The sequence below is a fragment of the Protopterus annectens genome, chromosome 13.part0, assembly GCF_019279795.1.
Source record: "Protopterus annectens isolate FY-2018-M chromosome 13.part0, PAN1.0, whole genome shotgun sequence".
Lineage (NCBI taxonomy): Eukaryota > Metazoa > Chordata > Ceratodontiformes > Protopteridae > Protopterus > Protopterus annectens.
In genome coordinates, this window is record NC_056747.1 from 1,056,787,793 (window position 1) to 1,056,806,410 (window position 18,618).

An 18,618-nucleotide genomic window follows, 5' to 3' on the forward strand; every position below is an offset into this window, starting at 1 on the left:
TTAGGTAACTGTAGGTCTGTGAGGCGTCTTCAAGTATATTTTATTTCTTTATTTGCCTTTACAGAAGCTAAATGTAACAGAGTGAGTTAGCATCATCTATCTAAAAATATTTCTCCAAGTTATCCACATGTGATTTAAACTCTACAGTCCTTGAAATTAGTCTGAAAAACCTAATCATCTGTACTTCCGACCATGTTTTCTTAGGCAACAAGGATAAATACTGCTCAAATATAGATAATTTTTTTTTCATAAAAATTCTAATAATTAATTTTCATCACATCTAAATACTGTACCTTAATGTAAGGAGAGGTAGAAAAAAGATAAAAAAGTCACTGCTGAGATATTCAACAAATGCACCAAGAGTAACCTGGTTATCTGTCTAAATAACAAACGGATAATCCTTGTACCTACAGTAAAACTGAATCTTTGTATTCTATGCAGACTCAGTAATAAACGTATGGTCCCACAAAGCCATTACAATTTTGGTATATCTGGGAACCATAATGGAGAGATACTGCACTATACTTAATCTTAGTCAAAAGGCTGAGATGAACGACTTCCATGATGGCTGCACATTGAGTAATATCTTACTTCTAGCTCTCCCATTGTGAAAACAGGAACTCAGCAGAGAAGGCCAGTGGAAAACTACTGCAGATGTTCATTAAAAAGCAGTGCAAGCTCTAGACATGACTTCCAGTAACCTAGAGAAAAGTATAAAACGACTGCACACAGACATAGTTAAATAAATGAAGCACTGATGGAGCATATTAACTCAAACAACAAACAGTAAAAGGCTGGAAGAAACATGGAAGAAGCTTTAAACAGATATTCAGATGAGGTGATAAAACTGCAAAAATCAGAGGTCAAAATGAAGAAAATGCTGGCTGAATATGAGACTCCTCAAGAAGAGATATTTCATAAAATAATAGAATTAGAAGACAGAGCACGTAGAGAAAACATGAGATTTTCAGCTGTACCGGAGAAAATGGAAGGAACAGACTGTATTAATTTTATGAAAGCACAAACAAGCAACTGAACTGGTATTCCACAGCAGGAGCTGTTAATTGAAAGGGCACATTGTGTGTATGCTCTGAATCTGGCAATGAGAAAGCAACCTATACCTTTAATAGTTAAGATGCAATCCTACCAGCAGAAGGAGTTGATTCTGATAAAATTGTGGCAGAAGGACAAGTATTAAAAGTGGGAGACAACAGAGTTTTTGTGAAGAATGATTACTCACTGTACATCTGGCAGAAGAGGAGGAAATGTATTCTACTATTCAAGGAGTGTCAAGAGCAGGCATGAGATTCAAACTGCTGTACCCAGCTGTCTTCAAAATATTCTTCCCTGCTGGAACAAAATAATTCTTTGATGAAGTGCATGCTAAGGAGAAAACACAAATGTTTATCCAACAAAAAGTGAGCTGTGAAACAGGAGAGTCCGCTTCTTACTCTTCTGCTAATAAAGACCACATAAAGAATGTGCCAGTGAAATCTTTTCTAGTGTTTCAATGGAAAATGTTGGAGAGAAGGAAGGGAGCACAAGAGTTGGCTAAAAGAATCAGGAGTACATTGGAAATGAAGCAGAGACAGGATTTGGGAGATGAAGATGAACTGGAATAACACCAGTAACTTGGAAATTGACAAACATGAGTTTACAAAGCAATAATTATATTTGTGAAATATGACAGAACAAGAAAATCTGGAAATATTGGACTTTTTGGACTTGGACTTGTGGGGGACTCTAAAGCATATGCCCTACGTCATGTCATTAATATTCTTAAAAATACTTGGGGGACTGGAAGAGGAGGGAGAAAGTTAACTGTATATAAAACAATTTTTTTCTTAATAATACTATTTTTATAGTGCATTATTTACTTTTTGTGCTATAAAGTAAAATTTCCTCAGTTATTTTAAAGTATAATGGGGATACTATTGTAAACAGGTACTCATGCCTTTTCTTTTTTTTTTCTTTCGCCCTTTTCTCTCTCTCCTTGTTCAGTTTTAAGAATATAGCCACTGTAAAATATGTGTGTGTGTGTGTGTGTGTGTGTGTGTGTGTGTGTGTGTGTGTGTGTGTGTGTGTGTATATATATATATATATATATATATATATATATATATATATATATAAAGAAGAAAAGTCTGGTTAAAAGAGCATAACAAAAGAAAAAATAATGGGCTTTTTCTCATGCTTGCATGGGGAAAATGACTGGATTAATGCCCTTAGTTTGATCTGTAACACATTTTAAGAGACAGCAAGTAAATGATAAAGAATGTTGAATATTATAGGCTTTTTTTCCAGCAAAAAATGTATGTTTAGTAGCATTTCTGTATCTGCTTGTTATGCCTCAATGGAGATAGTCTAATTAAGAGAAATTGGCTAGGATATAATGTTCCCTGAAAGCATTCAGGTGGTTCCCCAGCTGAGAGAGCTATAAAGATAAGACAAAACCAGACAGCACTTAGTAGAAGTACAGGCTGCACCATGCATATTAGCATGGATAACCTTTCTTTTAGGTTAACTCAAGTATGTGAGAGCGGCTGTCAATTTGGGACATTTGATCCTATTAGGAGGGCAAAACTTTAATATTTAAAGATGTACATAGTTTTTTGTGTTACTATTAACTTAATAGGTTTTAGGGGGTATTAGGGGTGTATTTGTTTTTATTTGAGAGATTTCAGTAAAACAAAAAGTTTTATAAGATGTGACATAGGCTCAAATGGCTATGACAAGAAACAACTACATAAAAGTTCAATCTGACAAACAGTGTATACATGCAACGTAAAAGCTGGAACTAGAGATTTAACAAAAAAGCTATTATACATAAAAGGTGGGAATAATAACTTTTTAATACAATGATATTTTCTGTAATGTCTTTAAATGTCAATGGACTCACAGATAAATACAAAAAAGAAAGAGTAGTGAACTATATTAAGAAATGTAGAGTGCAAATAGTTATGCTACAGGAGACACCCTTGGAAAGAACTGAACATGTGAATTTGATAATGAAAGGTTTTCAGGATGGTTATTCAGGGGAATACTTGGGACAAAGGAAAACAGGAATACTTTTATTAATTCAAAGAGGAGCTCCAATAGTGATAGAAGAGGATAAAATATACTAATTGTAGATTCTTAGTATTAAGGGACTACTGGCAAGGGAGGAGGAGGATTATACTGGCATGTATTTATATTCCACCTAAAACTGCTATAATGGAGCAATTAAATTCTGGGAGAAATAATCATCTTCCAGCAAGGAATATTACTTATAGATGGTGACTGGAAATTGGTTTACAGCAGTAAAGAAGGGAAAGTATAACAAAGGAGGGTAGACTTTTGAAGACGTATAAAAATATTTGGCATGGAAGATGTGAATTCAGTTGTATGAGTGCAGAGTGAATTTACATATCATTCCCTAAGATATAAAAACTGGGCTAGGCTAGACAGAATTTACATTTCACAGGAACATATGTATTTAATTGAAAGTCTTGATACGTACCCAATAACTATTTCAGATCATGTGCCAATACTAACTAAAATAAAAACACAGTGTAATGAAATAAAAATGAGACACTGGTGCTTTCCCACCTATCTATTGAACAGAGAGGAGTTTATGAAATGGGTAGTAAAAAGTATTCAGGGGCTATTAGAGAATATAGAAATTTCTTCTGAAAATATAGCTAGGGAGTAAGATAAAATTAAAGTGCAGTTTAAAAATAGGGTGGAAATAAAAGAAAAGGAGATATGTTTAAGAAGTAACAAGAATTATTTTGAGGGACTGACAAATGTTAAAGTATTGCAGAATAGGGGAGTCTCACAGAACAAGAACATTAGCAACTGCAGAATGCTAGACCAAAAATAAGGGATTAGTTCGATAATATGCAGAGTTTAGAAAGATTGCTGCTAAGCAATTTTTTTTTGACAATAACTCCAGAGCATAAAAACTTTTAGCACAATGATTCACTCAACATAAAGTAGAAAGTGCTGTCACCAAGCTTGGGGAGTCTATAACAAGGAAGGTAACAAGAGATCCTGTAGAGGTATTAGAAATGTTTTGTAAATGCTATGAAAGTCTGTATAAAGCAGAAAAATATGAAAATCAAGAAAAGGTATAAATGGAAATGTTATGGAACAATTAAATATGCCAAGGTTAGAGATAGATGAGGCTTAATTAGTAACAGTTAGGATAGGAGGAGATGCAATAAAAATGATGATGTATAACCAATCTACATGAAAGTCCCCAGGAATAGATGGTATTCCTGTGGAAGACTGTAAGTTTAGAAGCTAGGAGGGGAAAAAACTGATAAAGATCTGGAAGGTTTTGTTTAACAATATTTTAAGAGGAGAAGTACCAACATCCTGGAAGAAAATGGTAATAGCTGTAATACCTAAAAGGGTAAAGATCAAGCAGATCCAGCTTCATACAGGCCAATTTGAATATTAAATCATGATTATAAAGTGCTTATGTCTATAATGGCTAAAAGAATTGCAAAAGTGGTGCCAGTATTGTTAGATATGGATTAGTGTGATTTTGTGGAGGGGAGGCAAACATTTGCCAACATTAACAGAACATTGATGATCCAGAGGGAAGCAGAATGTAAGAAAATACCACTGTTGTTGGTGAGTCTTGATGCAGAGAAAGCATCCAACAGATTAAGCTAAGAGGGGGAGTGGATTTAAACCTAAGAGATAGGTGCTTGATGCTTATAAAACACTAGATCATGCAACAGCTGCATAATCCATGCTGATATTCACCTAAAAGCTGTTTACGGAATTTAAGCTTTATATAAGAAGTTGGAATTTTCTTTTCTGAGATACTACCTAAAAATAAGAAAGGTGTAATAACTTTGTAACAATATGTGAGATGGGTTATATTGCTAGCATAAATAGTGTTTTCCATAGTATTTCATAGGGTTGTATAAGTCTTAGTTGATGTAGGTATAAGGTAGTTGTGCTTTGTTAAACTGGAAGTTGAAGTCATGCCCTCATGAATATAATTATCATTCTGTAATAAAAAACAATGGATGGTAAGTAAACACGAACATCTACATATCAGATGATAGTACAGGAAAATGTAATTTCATATGTAAGTTCAGATTGGTTAATCACATTGCCATTCCTGTAAAGGTTGCATAAATTATAAGTAGCTGCATTATATTACTGCTTTTAAATCCATTATTTAAGTGATGTCATGTCAGTGGCATAGATCATAAGTAACTGTTGCTTCTAAATCCATTCTGTAAGTTATTGTCGCTCGTCCCTCTCTAATATAGATGACAAGCAGGCAGGGTATTTTGTTTAGATGCTTTAATATGTAGAAACACATCAGGATGGATAGCAGCATAATAAAATAAAAACAAACTGGCTAACAGACAGACCTTTTTTTCATACATGCTTACATCTCAATGGCTTACTACAAAATGGCAGTCAGACTTGCACATGCTCAGTATTTATACACCTGTGCAAGCACTTGGATAGCTTCTTAAAGGTACATACACATTGATCTACATCCTCCTTCTTAAAAAGATTCCCCTTTGTAAAACAATATCAGAGTTAGACATGCATTAATATAGACATTGGAAACAAAACACAGTGTTCATGTCCAAGTTGCCATGTATCTGTCACATGGTTTGGACATACAAACAAATCTCATAACATAGAAATCTGGAGTGAATTTAGCAACAGGGGCAGTCTTCAGTGCACAACTCATATCAGGAACCTCTGGATTTGTCACAGGAATGGGAATATTCAATTGAACTTCCTCAGGAATTGAAACATTGGACAACACACTCTCAGATAAAGAGTCTTTCTCAGAGGCTATGTGCTGTGGTATATGCCTGGACACCAGTCTCAAATGTTTCTGATTCCACCTAAACTCTGCTCCTTGTGATTCCACAGTGTATGATCTCTGCTCTGGGCAAATATTCTTCACAACAACTATCCAATCATAACCTCTAGACATTTGCATCCTTACTACTTCTTCTTGTAATGGATTGAGTAGTTTGCTGGTCTTATTGTAGTAGGACTTCTAGGTTAAATGCTTCTTCAACAGATTGGCTTTCATTGACCTGTTGTTCTTGACACATGGAACCAACAATTGACTACTGATTGGTAATGTGGTTCTGGTTTGTCTCAACAGAAGTCTCTGAGCAGATGAACCAAGATGTTTATCACGATGAACATTTCTGAGATTCAAGACATTCAAGAAAACATCACTATTATCCTTTTTTGACTTTTCTAGTAACTGTTTTGCACTTTGAACTGCACGTTCTGCCAAACCATTTGACTGCGGGTACTTAGGACTACTTGTGACATGAGTAAAGTCCCATTCTTCAGCAAATCTTTTGAACTGTTGGCTTGTAAACCACATGCCATTGTCAAAAACAACTTTGTGCAGACTACCATGTACTGCAAAATGACACTTCCTCTTAGTAATGACAGTACTGGATGCTAGATTAGGAAGCAGGTTGATCTCAAATTAATTGGAGTAAGAGTCTACCAACACCAAATAATGTTCACCATTCCACTCGAAGATGTTGGTGGCTACTGTAGACCAAGGTAATTCAGGAATCTGGTTTAGCTGAAGTGGTTCCTTCTGCTAATGTGGATTTGTACTATTACACACAGAACAAGATGAAAGTGCTCTCCCAATGTTTCACGACATAGAAGGCCAAAATACTAGTCCTCTCGCCCTTCTTTTGGTAGAGTTGGCTCATGGGTGACAATGATGCAAGATAGTAGTGTACTCTTGTTGCAAGGACTTTGGAACAATTGCTTTCAGACCTTTCATGATGATACCTTTGTCAGACAAAATATCATCTCTGTATGGAAAATAAGGTTACATTTCTTGAGGTAAACTAGATTGCTTTGACAGCCATCCTTGATTGATAAAGTGGTTGAGCCTTTGTAAAAATGGATCTGTGGCTGTGTGGTCTCTCAGCACATCAAGACATGTGGAAGAAAGATTTCTCACTTCCATGACTTCAAAATCAAGGCTCTCATTCTCATGCTGTTCTGTGGTGTTTTGGGGGTGATCTGGATAATGTATCAGCAAGATAAAGAAGCTTGCCTTTCTTGTAGACAACAGTAAAAATATACTTTTGCAATCTCAGCATCATGCATTGCAGTCTGTCTGGAACTGAATGCATAGGCTTTCTCAAGATAGTGACTAGAGGTTGGTGGTCTGTTTTGATCTGGATAGGTCTACCATAAACATAACCGTGGAACTTCAAACATGCAAACAAAATTGCCAAAAGCTCTTTCTCAATCTGGGCATACTGCATTTCAGTTTGGATAAGAGTTCTCGGTGCATAAGCAACAGGCTGATCCTATTGTAGAATGACTGCACCTAGACCAAATTTTGAAACATCTCATAAAAAGTAACTGGTTTGTGAACATCATAGTATCTGAATGCTGGTGGACTAGCAATTCTGTTTCAGGACATCAAATACTCTTTGGTGTTGCTCTAACCGAGACCATATACATCTTTACGTGTCAGCTGTCTGAGTGGTGTTATAGTTGGCTCATATCTCGAATGTACTTGCCTAGGTAGTTAACCATGCCAAGAAAACATTGCAGGGCTTGGACATTGTCTTAAGCTGGCATCTTGAGAATGGCTGTTTGCTTGGAAGGGTCTGGTCGTAAGCCTGAACTGGTAAATAAATGACCAATATAAGTAACCTCTTATAGCCTGAATTTGCATTTCTGTGGATTGAGCTAAGATTCACATGATGTGGCCTTTCTAGAACTTTAATGAGGTTTCTGTCATGCTCAGCTTCACCATTACCTCCAAGTAGTATGTTGTCAACTATAACAACACAAGGATTCCCAGAAAAAGTTGCTCCATTGCACATTGAAAGACTTTACTTACAGAATTTATCCCAAATGACATTCTCAAAAATCTGTACCTGCCAGAGTACTGAACATAGTGAGCAATGATGATTTCTTGTCAAGCTGAATTTGACAAAATGAACTCTATGCATCTAAGACAGAAATAACAGTGGCATTTGGCATCAAGGCTGTGACGACTTTGACTGTGCACTTTGGATGATAGGGTATTTTTAGTGCTTTGTTCAAATCTCATGGGTCAGTACATATTCTGATGTCATCTGAGCTTTTATTATGAGCTACCACCATGGGAGATACCCATTCAGTTGGTTCATCAGCTGGACAAATCATACCTTGTTTACCGTTTTATCTAGCTCGGCTTTGACTCTGTCCTGCATGGTTATTGGAACTTTTTGTGCTGGTCTGATAACTGGACTGACATCTGGATATAACTTCATGGAGCACACAACTGGAAGCTTCCCTAACTTGACTTTGAAGAGATCAGCATAGGTAGAAAAAATGTACTGGGTGAAATTAGAGTAGTGGTCTTTCAAGCTAACTTGATGGACTTCCTTATTAAATGAAAGCAGTACCATTTTCAAACTGACTCTCAGCCCTAATAATGACTGGCTATGCCTGTAGACCACATAAAATAACAAGTCGTTGCTTCTTCCAGCAGAGTAACATGAAAGCACTACTGAGCCTTCGGTTTGAATTTCTTTACCTCCATAGCAACAAGCTTTGTATTCCTTGCCAAATCAAGCCTTTCACCATGACACACTCTAGCAAATGTTTCTGCTGACATAACATTGCACTTGGAACCTGTGTCAACTTTGATCTCTATGGGTTTTCCATTTATCCGAACAGTACAAAGTACTTCATTCTTTGCCCTTAAATCTACTGCACTGACTGTTTCATGAAGCACTGACACACCATCAGCATAAAGAGTAGGCTTGCAGATCTCTAATTGAGCATCTCATTTCTTAAAATGTTCCCTCTTAATAAAAGAATGTGGGCCTTTTAGTTTATAAAACCTTTTGAAATGATTCCATTTATTGCATTTGTGACATTGCTGACCAAAAGCTAGACATTTCTCCTTTTTAGATACATGACTTCCACCACAATTATGACGGTTGGCAATGAAATTAGGTTGGAGCCCACGCTTTGAGTTTGCTGACTCACTCATGCTTCACCGAGACTGTGCAAACTTTGGAATTTGCAGGAAAGTTCTGGGGTTTACCAGTGAGTGCTGCAGGGGCTACAGTTACTGCCATGAGCTTGGGCATGTTTCTTTTAACTATGTGCTGCATACTATCAACATGAACTACATCACTGTGCCTTCTATAGCTATTCTCATTTGTAAGCATATTTGTGCGCTTTTCTGTGAGCTCATATAGCTGACAAATATCAATGGCCATATTTAAGGTTAAATCACTGTCACAAAGCAAAATCTTTCTCACAGTATCATCTTTAATACCACATACAAGTCTGTCCTTTATCAACTCATCCTTTAAGTCAACAAATTTGCACATTTTACCCTTATTTCTCAAGTCAGTTATATATACTGCAAAAGCTTCAGCATGCTTTTGATCCCTTATGTAAAATAAGTGCCTTTTCATTGTAACATTTGTCTGAAGGTTACACATTTCTTTAAATTTACATTTTAAGCACTAAGGGCCCTTCCTTGACTCAGCCGGTACAACACTATGATGGTTTCCCCCTCTCCTGTATGGATAGCAGATGCACACACAAATGAGCGTTCCCTTCTATGGCTTCTAACCCAACTAAATTAAGTAGAATAAATGCCTTTGTACAGTCATCTTTATCAGAAAATGTAGCCTGTATAAAAATGTCATACTCTTGGTCAAACACTCAACAGTTCTCTAAAATATTGCTGTCAAACACAACTGCACTGGGTTTTCGAAAATCCATCTGCTAGCACACAAAATATGCACAATCACACTGAAAATATGGCCCTTGTAATTATGTACAAACTGTTCTGTGAGCTTGTAATAACATTCAAATGCACAATAAACTATTTGAAATACTGTACTTTGTGAAATATGCTCTGAAATGGCTGTATTCTGTGGAATAACTTTACTGTAATACTGCATAAACATGCAAACACTTTATACACTTCTGATAACTCAGATATCTTTGACTAATACGAGACATACGTGCTTAGCATAAATGCATTCATTTCCTCTTATTTTATTCATTTTATGCAATTTGGACTTTATTTCAAACATTTTCAATAGTAATTTGAATATTTTAGCAATATTGGACATATCGGTTTATGCAAATATCATTTAGAGTGTTCTGTATGCCTCATTTCATATTTTGTGAATAGAAATAGTGCTGAGCAAGTTTTAATATCTGAAATTTGTTTCTGACCTGTTTTGCAAAGTATGCACATTTTAGGGATGATTCACATCTTTATATTCATGTTGTTCCAACCGGGTGCCCCTTGAACTCATACTGAAGAATATGGAGTCCATCCTGGCTTCAAGTCCTTTAGACATGCTGCTTCTGACACCATGTCACTTGTCCCTCTCTAACATAGATGACAAGCAGGCAGGGTATTTTGTTTAGATGCTTTAATACATATAAACACATCAAGATGGATAGCAGCATCATAAAATATAAACAAACTGGCTAACAGACAGACCTTATATACATACATGCTTACATCTCAACAGCTTACTACAAAATGGCAGTCAGAGTTGCACGCACTCAGTTTTTATACACTTGTGCAAGCCATTGGATAGCTTCTTAAGGATACATACGCACTCATTGATCTACAGTTATGTCTTGTTAAATCGACATTGTGCAAGCATGGCAACTGTGTGCATTCTCTGGAACAAATGAAATAAAAAAATATGTTAAGGTAAATACAGAGAGACTTTCGGAAGCTCCAATGTAGAAGTGTGGAATATAAATACATGTCAGTGTAATCCTCTTCCCTTACCTGTAGTCCCTTACTACTACAAATATACAATTTTTATTTTTTTCTCTGTTCTATCACTATTGGAGCTTCTCTGGAAATGAATATAAGTATTCCTCTTTTCCTTTGTCCCAGATATTCTGCTGAATAGCCATCTTGAAATTCTATTCTTTATCAAATTCACATGCTCACTTCTTTCCAAATGTGTCTCCTATAGCATAACTATTTGTACTCTGCATTTCTTAATGTAGTTCATTATTCCTACTTTTTTCTGTGTACTTGTGAGACCACTCACATTTGATGATAATATGGAAAGTATTTCCATTATGTTCAGAAGTTATTTCTACCTGTTATGTATAACAGCTTATTTTTAAAATGCCTAGTTTCATATTTTATGTTACATGCACATGCTAATGTTTAGCAGGCTAATATTTTATACAGTTGTTTCTTCTCATATCCATTTAAATCTTTGTCATCTCTTGCAAAACTTTCTGACTTAACTCATTCCCTCCAGTGCAGCACTTTTGAGTGTGTACCTTTAACTCCTGGTAAGTGTGGCTTGAGGCTTGAAAAAATGAAGTCATCACCTTACAGTTTTAACAAATAATCATTGACAGAGGTCAAATATTAATATAGTTGTGTTTGCCATCATGTATGCTTCAAGATAAAATATTCTGATATCTTGTATGTAGCATGGTTTTGGAATTATTAATGCAAATATGAACAAGAAATATTTGATACCTAGAGGCACAGTAGGAGGTAACTGCAGAAATGCCTGGAGGCACACTTGACTGTAATGAGTTAATAAAAACCCTTAAACAAAAAATACACCCCCAGAGCACCCACACAGCCTATTAACTTAATACAAACACACAAAACTTTGTATACTTTTAAATAATGAAGTGTAACCCTCCTAATAGGTGCAATTGGCCCAGATTGACAGCTACATTCATAACTGACTTATAATGAAGGTTATCCATGATACTACTTACAGAAGGTAGTGTCTGTTTTTGTTTTATCTTTATTACTCTCCCAGATGTAGAAAACAGCTTAAAGGCGTTCAGAAAACATTATTGTTTAGCCATTGAAAAAAGTATTCTGTTTTTATTGCCACTTATCAGCTTGTCTCCATAGAAACATGAGAGTCTGATACACAGTTGCCTTTAGCTGTAGGCTTCTCATGGTGCAAGCTGAACATTTATTTGTTAAAGGAAAACTTTTACTTGCCTACACTTTTATTAGATCAAGCCAAGGACCTTAATCCAGTCATTCACCTATGGAAAAGTAGTTTTACTTATATTAAGGTCTGTATAATTTTACACCCCATCCTTCACCTCAACAACCTAAGATTGCAGCCTATTATTTTAAATATGCTTTCGTCCAGGCTTTCTTCTCTTTTTATATTGCAGTGCCTACATTTCTTAAAACTAAACAAGTAGAATGAAAGAAGGAAGACAAAAATGGAACCTGTTTACTTTAGCATCCCTAAAACACACAAAAAAAATAACTGAAAATGCTTTACCATATTACTTGCTGTATATGTCATATTTTCTAAAAATACTGTTAAGAACAAAAATTGTTTTACTTAGAGTTGCCACTTTCCTTCCTCTTCCCCTCTCCTTAATGTTCTAACAAACATTAGGAAAAAAACGTAGCTTGGGTGGAAAATAACTAAGAAAAACACAAAACCACCTCTTGGAAGCAATAGGAAAGCCCAAATAAACAGTCAATGGAGTATAGACACACGAAGATCTATTAAATCCACTTCAGACTCGCTGAGTGCTTTCATCCTAACAAGTATAGGACTTTATCAAAACCAAAGTGCCTGCCAATTTGCATTGATTGTTTATTTGAGCTTTCCTCTCACTTCCAGGAGGTGGTTTTACGTTTTTCTAACAAACATTAATAACATGAAGTACAGCATATGCTTTGGAGTCCCCTACAAGTTTAACAAAGTAAAAAGTACAATCATTCTGGTTCCACCATGTTTCACAAATGTGACTGATGCTTTGTAATCCCACATTTATTTATTAATTTCCAAGTTGCTGGTATTCTTCCTGTTGATCTCCATCTCCCAACTCCAACTTCTGCTTCATTTCAATGTACTCCTTGTTCTTCTAGTCAACTTGTATGCTTTTCTCTGTCTCTCAAACATTTTCCTTTGCAATATTGAAAAATGTCTCACTGGTATAGTCTCTCTATCAGCTTTATTATAAGAAAATAAGAAGAAAAATAAGAAGCAGAGTCCACTTCTCTTTGATAGCTCTCTTTTTGTTGGACAAACATTTGTGTTTCCTTCTTAACATGTTCTGCATCCAAAAATGACTTTGATCCTCCAGGAAAAAATATTTTGAAGATAGGTAGATACAGTAGCTTGAATCTCTTAGCATTCACTTGTTTACTCTTCTACTGCCTGGTGTACAGTGAGTAATCATTTTACACAAACACTCTACTGTCTCCAACTTTTATTACTTTGTCCTTCTCCACAGTTTTGTCAAAATGAGCTTTTTCTGCTGGTAGGATAGCATCTTTTCTTTTGGAGGTCTTGGCTGCTTTCTCTTGGCCAGGTTTGGACTGTACAAACAGAGTAACCTTTCAAGTAACAACTCCTGCTGTAGAATACCAGTCCAGTTGCTCATTAGTACTTTTGTACCGTTCCTTCCAGCTTCTCTGATACAGCACAAAAATCTCAGGTTTTCTCTATGTGATCTTTCCTTTAATTTTACCGTTTTTGAAAGATCTCTTCTTGACCAGTCTCAAACATACTTTCAAAGGCATTGTAAAGAGCCCATATTTGCAGGCAAGTAGGTTAAATACAGACACTGCAAGATTTATAGATCAAATGGCTGAAATGACAGCAGAATTCAAGGAAAGGGATTAGAATCAACATGCCCTAGACAGTATTAGAAAACAGGTTATAAATGAAAAAGGGAATAAAGCTAAGCCTTATATCTCTGGTCATATCATAGCAATGAACATAATGACACATTATGTTACTTAACAACTAATAGGAGGTGTACTAATGCTGTGAAGGAAGTGATCATAAATAACTGGAGTATCTTAAGAGCCATGCCAGAACTTAAATGATATATAGGGGAGAAGCCTTGTTTTGCTTACAGGAATTGCCCAAACCCGAAGAGCTGTTTATGTTCTAAAGATGTGACTTGTACTATACAACCAAAACTTTACAATAAGGCCAGAACTTTTTCATGTTTTAACTACTCTTGCTACAATGTTATATGCAGCGATAACAGCTTTGCACATCCTGTATCTGGAAAGACAGATACATTTAAATGTGCTGTGACATGTAATACACCCTTTATTATTTATTTAGCTACATGATTTTTCTCTTTCTCTAATATATATTTTTAGATGTGTTTTTATATTGTTAATTGAATAATTAATGATGGATCATAGTTGGTTGGGCTGTGTCTTGTGATTTAAGTAATGCTATATTTAATGACGTGGCTTTTTGTTTGTTTAGATTACACTGATGAAGGAATTTTTTAACCCAAAAGCTCTGTTTATTGTTTAAATAAAGTGGTTTTAGAATTGCAGAGTTACTTTTTTTTCTTTGATTGTTGCATTTTTGCCGGTGACTCTGCTTGTCTATGGTTATCCTGTGTCTATTCCTACTTTCAGTCTCATACTCAGCCATTCTTTTTTTCATTTTGACCTCTGTTTTTAGCAGTTTTATCAGCTCATCTGAATATCTATTTAAAGCTTTTTTTTTCATTTTTCCAGCCTTTTGTTATTTGAGTCGATATGCTTCTTCAGTGTTTCATTTATTTTAATTAGCTCTGAGTACATTTGACTTATTTTTTTCCTCTTGATTAGTGAAAGTCATGTATTGCACCAAAGCTCTAGCTTCAACTACTTTTTGTTTAACAGCTGCAAGATTCTTCCCAGCCAGCATTTTCTCCTCAGCTTTTGTAGTTAATTTTCTTTCAGGTTCTCTGAATTTCTTCTTTGCTGGCATCCAGGCAGTGCACTTACTAGTCAGTAAATAAAATATACCCAAAATGACAAAATCACTACCTCTCTTTTCTGAGTTTCTCTTTTCACACTGAGAGAGCTGAAATTAAGCTGTCAGTCAGTGTGCAGCCATCTTGGAAGTCTCCCTGTCAAGGAGTGACATCAGAGTATAGGCAATAGGGGATCCTGAGTGAAAAAACAGTCTGGTAGAGTTTTTAGTTGAACCTAGAAATGAAGCTACCATTAAAAAGGAGATAATTATAGAATATTACATGATAACTATAGGAATCAGTCAGAGAGGTCAGAAAGCATTTACAAAGAGAGATTGGATAAGCAATTCACAAAGAAACAGTGGAAGGATATATGCATGTCTCAGCTCCCAAATATGCAACAAAGTCTAGAAGAGTTAGGATTTTTGCTTGGAAGTGTTTGTGGAGGTATTTGTATACCCCAAGTAGACTCCAAACATTGTTTTCCTCAGTTAGATTGCAAATGTTGGAGGTGCAATGAGAAGAAAGGGGTAATTGGGAACATATTTTTTGTGAGTCTAATGAATTGGCAGACTTTAAAAAAACTGGAAGAGCAAATTGGTGTAACTAAGGAAATGATTTTTTACAGCTGTAATAACAGGATCTGAATTGCCTAGACATAGTAAGGCCTTGCTGAGTTTAATTCTTGTGACTTCAAAAAAAGCAATTACTGGAAAATGGATGAGAACACTGGAAAATATGAAGGTCTCTCCAAACACCATTATATTGGGCGACTTCAACTACCCAAACATAGACTGGGAGCATTACTCTAGCTCCAACACCCTAGCCCAAAGGTTCCTAGAATTTATAAACTCAAATGCTATGGAACAACTTGTTACCACTCCCACAAGAGGGGAAAACATACTGGACCTGATCATCACCAACACGGGGACTCTATGCTCCAGATCAGAAGTGTATCCCTCACTGGTAAGATCAGACCATAAACTAATCTCACTGGATATTCACATCCCGACCCCACCCCCTGCCCAGAAAACCACAGTGAAAAACTTCTCTAAAGCAAATTTCACACTTCTCAAAACCGAGGTGGAATCCTTCAAAGCCCCGGGCCTGTGGAAAATACGTCCCAGACCGCAGAATCCTTTATAAACACATTCTATGAACACCTTCAGGAATGCATGGATCATGCGATCCCAAATAAAACCAAGACCCAATCCTCCAAAGGCAGACGTCCTGTCTGGTGGACCCCAGCCATAAACAAACTATACAATAGAAGGAGGAAGCTAATAAATGATAGAGCAAAATCCCAAAAAGGGAAGGCATCACTGATCAGAATTAGCAAAAAACTACAGGCACTCATAAAATTGTCTAAGGCCAGCTCCGAGAGAAAAATTGCACAGGACACTAAGGATAATCACAAGGCTTTCTTTAGTTATGTTAGGAACCTGGGTGGTAATTCCCAGATATGCTCAGAATTAGTCCAAAATGACAAAAAATACACTGAACCCACAGACATTGCCAACATCCTAGCTGACAGGTTCAGCGCAAACTTCTCCCCCTCCCCACCAAAAGGGCAAATATCTATCCCAGCAGAGTGCTGCCCCCCTGACATCTCAGATGCTCAGGTAAGAGCCACCCTCTCCAAAGCAAAAAACACAGCATCAATGGGACCAGACGGTGTCCCGGGCTGAGTCCTACATGAACTCCAAGAAGAGCTAAACCCAAACATAAAACTACTGTTCAATCTCAGCCTTACTACAGGATATGTGCCCAAAGAGTGGCGTACAGCAACAGTGGTCCCTCTCCATAAAGGTGGTGCCTCAACGGATCCTGGAAACTATCACCCCATAAGCCTGACTAGCTTGGTCTGCAAAGCTATGGAAAGGATCATCATGGACCTCATAAGTAAAGATATTGGGGACCTACAGACACTGGATCCTACCCAGTTCGGCTTTGTTAAGGGCAGATCCTGCCTCTTAAACCTGGTTGATTTCTTTGAAATAGTCACCAAGGCCATTGACAAGGGGAAGGTGGTCCACACAGCCTACCTGGACCTCGCAAAAGCCTTCGATACAATACCCCACTCGGGCATTATAGATAAGCTCACCAGCTTAAATATAAACCCCTATGTCACTAGATGGATTGCAAACTGGCTCAAGGACAGAACCCACATGGTTAGAATTGCTGGAGCCATGTCAGACTCAAAACCAGTTACAAGTGGTGTCCCACAAGGCTCAGTCCTGGGACCTCTCTTGTTCGGTATATATTTCTCGGAGGTACAGGCCAACACAGAAGGACTGTGGCTGACCAAGTTCGCAGATGACTGCAAACTGGGTGCCATAATCGACTCTCCAGCCAACACAAGCATCCTCCAAAAGGGCCTCCTAGAAACAGACAACTGGTGCCAGATCCATGGCCTCAAGCGAAATGCCAAAAAGTGTATAGTCATCCCCTTTGGCAAAAACAAAGTGCCCACAAATTACCACATAGGTGGTAATCCATTAAGTACAGAAGAAGTAATTAGGGACCTGGGGACCCAAGTTGATAGCAATCTCTCATTTGGCAACCACGTGGCCAAAGTGGTTAGAAAAACATTTTATATAGCCCACCTAATCATGAAGGGATTCACATCTAGATCAGGGAAGGTCATTGTGCCTCTTTACTCATCCCTCATCAGGCCCATAATTGAGTACAATGCCCCTTTTGGGATGTACCTTACCAGACACTTGCAGCAACTGGAAAGACCCCAAAAGTACCTCACCAAGAGGATCAAAGGGCTCAAAGAGATGCCATATGCTGCCCGGTTAAAGAAACTCCAGCTCTACTCAGTGGCATACCGCCTGTTTAGAGGCGATCTGTGCCTGATGTATAAAGCCATGTCCAACCCAGAATTAATGGACATGCTGCACCTCAGAAAATCCAAATCCCATCGAGCTACGCGCTGGAGAGACTTGAACCTCAGCACTGAAATAAATAGGACATGCTGGAGGGACAGATTCATAACCCAGAGGCTCCCTTCACTCTGGAATAAAATCCCAGTCCAGGTTAGGCAGAGTCCCTCACTGACTGTCTTCAAGAGGAATCTTGATGAGTGGATGGGAGATCGTAGGTTTACCCCAGGTATCATTTCTGTGTCACTGTTAGACAAAGGCACAGTATACTAACCTCGAAAAAGGGCATAGCAAAATAAATTTAAAATGGGTGGCGAAAGCCAAACACATTCTGGCTAGGCTTATAAATGCCCTAGGGCAGATAGCCTAGTATGAACCTATGAACCTATGCAATCAAAATCTAAACCAACATATTAGAATTAGTTACTGTAGTAGCAGAGATAAAATAACTGGAAATGGGATATTTAGAAAAGGCTAGGAGTAAATTACTTATAAAACTGGGAATTGTAAAATACATGCAGCATAATGTTTGGGAGGAGGAATTAAGCTTATGGGAAGATAGGAATTGAATGAGGTATGTAAAGTTCACATGAGACTGACTGTATAAAAGATTGTGTGATGTATAATGTTTGCAACTGAAAATATGTCAGTATGGTTTGTTTTAATTTATATAAATGTCTGATTTCCCGTGCCATATGTGATAATTCAACAAAGATGTTTTTGTTAAAAAAAAACAAAAAAGATTACTATGTAACATTAACTATAGAAATGGCTTGTTTCATATCTGATCATGGAAAAATGTGTTAGAAAATAAACCAGGTCTCTTTTATGGAGAACTGATCCAGACATCTTGAATCATTCAAAATCTGTAACATTTAATAAAACCATTTGACATACTTTTTAATACCAAATCACTATGGAAAACCCACCTCATCAGGTTACATGGCAATATTTAAAACTAAACATGTGATCTCTGCCCAGACAAGGAGCTAAT